Here is a 4,731-nt window from a genome sequence, read left to right on the forward strand (position 1 = left end):
GGTCGTTTGCCCGTTTACACTGCAGAACACATACAGGTCGCATTTACTGGCAGTGTGAACGGCCCAGGTAAAAATAATCGGAAGTGCCAAAAAAATCGGAATTGAGTCACTTCAGGCTGCAGTGTGAACGCACCCTTATTGTATAACTTTTAACGAGGAAAGATGGCGGCGATGGATTGCAGCCGTCAATCATAATGACTGTCAGCCGGTGTAATCTCGGATTTACAGGAAATACAAGGTAAGAAAACTAACGTTCATATACTTTATGAGCATAAGTGATTAGAAAGATGTCAAATATCGAACTATGGGGAAGGTACGCCTAATCGTTACCATGGAGACAGTGCCGCACCGTCATGTAGCCTAGCACGTGTGGTTAGCATGTCGTCCTTTGTATGTTTTTAAGGGGAAACGCCGCTTATGACAACATGAGAAAAGCGAACTGTTCACTTACTAAGAATAGCATGCTACAATTCAGAGAAACGTGTAACAAAGTAGGATGAATTAAAAAAAACTTCAGCATATATATGAATAAAAAAATACAACTGACTATTTACAATACATTAACAAAACATCAGCAGGGATGTAAACACTTCCTGAGTCTGCTACATGTATTTTACACTGAAACAAATCAATCAGCATTTTATTTTACTGAACTAAGAAGGACGCACTGCAAAAACACTAAATCTTACCAAGTTTTTCCAGTCTAGTTTTTAGTGCAAATAACTTTTCACATTTAAATAAAACAAAACTAACTTAGATGTAACTTGTGGAGTGAATTCAGGAACAGTTGGTAATTTGATCAAAACGAGGAGGGAGGAGGAACAGTTCGGTTTCTGAGCGCCATTTATGAGCCACAACCAGGTGTGTTACCTTCACAGACAAATCAGCTCGACTCCAACAAGTATGAATAAACTGGCAAAAACAACTTTGGAAATTGTGAATAAACTGAAGGCCTTCGCTCTTAAATCCATATTTACTAGGTTAGGCAATATGAGGAGAAGTAAATGGTAAATGAACTGATTGAACTTATTTAGCGCTTTATCCATTTTTGACCACTCAAAGCGCTTTACACTAGAGTCACATTCACCCATTCACACTCACAAACGCTCACACATTCATACATCCATACGCAGCTCAGTAGGCAATAGGGCTTATTCACAGTTGCATTATATTAACATCCATAATATTTTTATTTAAACTTTATGCTGCTGTAAATGTGGCCCTTCTGGCTGTTGAACCTCAGATAGTGTAGGAGTAGTTTGGGTTTTGTTCTGACTGTGTTTACAGGATCTGGAGGAGATTTATGATCATCTGAGTCATTTGTGTCGGGTCGCTGTAGAAGAACAGTGGAGTGCTTTTGAGAGCTATCCCGTAATTAGGTTTAACTCCACTGTAAAACCTAATTAGTCCTTTAAAAATATATGCAAACTTGTTGTGTCAAAATGTTTTATTAAATTAGGATTTGATTCTCTGACCTCTGATAAGCAGGAGACAATAGTTGGATATTTTCCAGCTTTTTTAGTCCAAAATCCATCCATCTAGACATTGAATTCATTTCATTCAAAAATGTCTCATGCCTTCAGTGGAATATTGTCTGAGTAATCGGCTGGAAAACTTGGTTCCTTTGACGCACACTTTGGTTCTGCTTTTAAGCTCAGTTTTATTCTTACCTTTATTTTACATTTTTCCTCAGTCAGTGAGTAATTTCCCAAGCTTGTCCTTTTCTAATTTACCTATTTTTCAAGCAGCATTCTCAATCAGTCCAAATGTAAATACAGAGTTTCTGACTGGTAGGATTGTCGTACGTTTGAGTTTTCGTCATTTATCGACTGGATTCAGGCGATCCGTGTGACGTTTTGCTCTGTTGCCATGTGATTTAGTCTTGGATCCAGAGACCAGGATGTTTCCGTTGCATCTCTCCAGGCGTTTTGCTGTCCTTCACATCCTCCTGTAAAGATTGCGCCTCATCAGCGCTTTTGCCTGTCTTGACTTGAACATAAGAACCTGCCGGCTAATCGAGTCCACGGCTTTCTGACCACTGAAAGCTTTTCAACCACAAACCACATCCATCCATTCTTATACACGCCAGTATGACTGCTTACGATGGAATCAAACTGCCAACCACTCGTTCATGGCTGTAATTTCTGGAAATCGCAGAAAAACTCAGGGGCAAAAACTGGGAGCGAGCTGCCTTGTATGGAAAAAATGTCTTCTGGATTCGGTCTAGTTAAAGTTGCAGCAACTATTTCTTCTGGAGTGAATGAACGCGACGCATTAATTCCATTTTTTTCTTCCATTTACTGTTTGGTTTATTTTTAAACTGTGGAAGTGTGTTAATCTACACCCTGTTCAGCCTCAACCCTTTCACAGGACGCCTTTCAGAAAAATCCATTACAACTTATCATAGAGCCAGAAAAAAATAAGTTACACCTGGAGGTAAAAATAAGGTTTGTTTGTCCGAAGCTTCATCTTGTGCCAATAAAAAGAAACCCGGTGGCATTTGGTCGACTCTTAGCTTTTGGACTGTTTGGTAAAACTTGTTCTGCAGCACAGACAGGTTCTCCCATTTGTATTGTTCTGGATATGCAGTAGAGGTTATTGTTTTCAAATCTTCCACTGCAGTAAGTTAGTAATTGTCTGGTGACAATTGATCATGATGTGAATGCTAATTGATTTCATTTTGATGCTCAGGGCCAATGATGTGATTGTTTCTCGGGACTTTGAATTAAAGCTGAACCAGGCGTTTTAGGCATTGAGCCACTCTGGAGTTCATTCTCCAGTGATCAATATAAGAATTATTTATGTTATAGAGCCACATCACAAGCTAACGCTAAAGAACTGGTGCTAACCATGCTACGTCTTAGTTATTTGTAAAAATGGTAGACACAAATATTGAAGAAATGACTTTGGTTTAGTAGCTGTTGTGCTAAAACGGCATGCTAATGGATAAGCTGCATGTTTTAGAAAGTATTTGTTAAAAATATTTTGTACCAATTTGTAGATGTGGAATATTTTTAGCTCATGCATGAGAACAACAAAGAGGGAGTCTTTAATATTTAATTGCTTTTGTGACTAAGATGAAGGATTAGCATGCTTCAGAGCTTGCGTCACTGAAAACCCATTAGCTTGTATTGCTAATATGGGTTAGCTTGGTTGAACAATAAGCAAATCCAACAGGTTCTCCAGCATCCAGATCAGAACATGCTGATCTGGGTGCGGCGCCATTCCCACAGACCTCCACAGGAATCTGGTACCAGCTCACCAAGGCTTGGTGGTTCAGCTTTAGCTCGGTGGATATTGTTCTCATTTCCTGACTTAGATATTGTTTTTGCTGGATGTTTCCCCAAATAAGTTGATACTAAGCAAAAAAAACTCTTACATTGGACGTAACGATGGATTTATTTCTCATTTACCTACAAAACAGCAGCTTCACAGGTAAAAGCCTAAAATGATGTTTCCTGTTGGTGAGAGAAAGTTTTGAAAAACACTGCTAATGTCTTTTGATTAAACTTTCTGTTTAAGAAATGCAAAAAAGCAAATAATTTGAATCATTTAAATGAGATTGAGATCTTGGCTTTGACTAGGCCCTTATCTTTTTCTCCACCCAGCTGATGAAGCAGCTTCAGGTGGAGGAGCTGGACCTAGAAAACCAACAAATATCCTTATGAACCTGCCAGTTTAATGCAATTCAACTGATTTGTGGCAACATTACACCATAGAGAGACATTCTCACATTGTCCTCACAGTCCAGCTAATCCACTGGTATCGTTCATGATGGATTCTGTAGTTCTGAGCTGATCCGTCTTCACCACAGCGTCCCAAAACCATGAGTTTAACATGAGTTAAAGTCAATAAATACAGAGACAAAGTCATTAAGTTTGCCTCTGGCCACGACCCCTTTGACCTTTTCCACTCACCCTCACAATTAGCCACGCCCCTCTGAGTATTGGCTCCGCCCACCTTGGTGGAATATTCCAAAAATAGTCTGGAGACGAGGTTATGCTTTTTACAGGGTGGACATTTTCTGCATTTAGTTTACTGATGGTTTCATCGAGAAAAACATGGAAAGCTAACAGGAAAACCATCGGAAACGTGTCAAATTAACTCTGTAGCTCAGGAAAACCATCGGGAAAATGCAAAATTAACTTTTCTCGAGAAAACTAATGGGAAAAAGTGCATGTAGAAAACGATTATCAAACATTATTAAACCTTTCACTGTTCATGTCGGCTGGGCCAGTCGGCACTAAAGCACGACAAGAACAAAGCTAATTGTTAAAAAGATAAAAAGATCCATCCATCCATTTTGGGCGTTTTGGTACTTAGATCACTTAAAATGACTAACCAACAGACACGTTTACACTAAGAGCCAGTTAAACTCTCCAAAGTCCAGATTAACGTCAGCGGGTTTCTTGACACGTCCTTCAGTCTGGCAGCTTTGCTGGCTTAAAACACACACACACACACACACACACACACACACACACACGTACTGCTCACAATGAGGGCGACATTTCAGAAATGCAGCCTGTTTGTGTTAAAACTGTCCTTCATGGATGTTTTAGCGATGAAGTCAGCATGAATCAGCACAGGAACGTCTACAGTTTGGGTTTTACAGGCACTGAGTAACGCCGAGCGTTTCTCCTCCCGCTCCTCGCCAGATGTTCCCAGGTCACATGGAGCAGGACATCAGGCTGCAGGACATCAGGCTGCAGGACATCAGGCTGCAGGACA

General features: G+C 40.0%; 1 long non-coding RNA gene across 1 annotated transcript in view; it reads left to right on the top strand.

Moving 5' to 3' along the window:
- The window catches only part of LOC103477565 (uncharacterized), a 10,452-nt gene continuing 5,721 nt past the window's right edge, over window positions 1–4,731 (top strand). Inside the window, exon 1 of the long non-coding RNA XR_535668.1 lies at window positions 1–238. This is a non-coding gene — a long non-coding RNA (uncharacterized LOC103477565). The remainder of the gene's footprint in view (window positions 239–4,731) is intronic.

Source organism: Poecilia reticulata, linkage group LG16 (genome assembly GCF_000633615.1).
Source record: "Poecilia reticulata strain Guanapo linkage group LG16, Guppy_female_1.0+MT, whole genome shotgun sequence".
NCBI classification, from domain to species: Eukaryota; Metazoa; Chordata; class Actinopteri; order Cyprinodontiformes; family Poeciliidae; genus Poecilia; species Poecilia reticulata.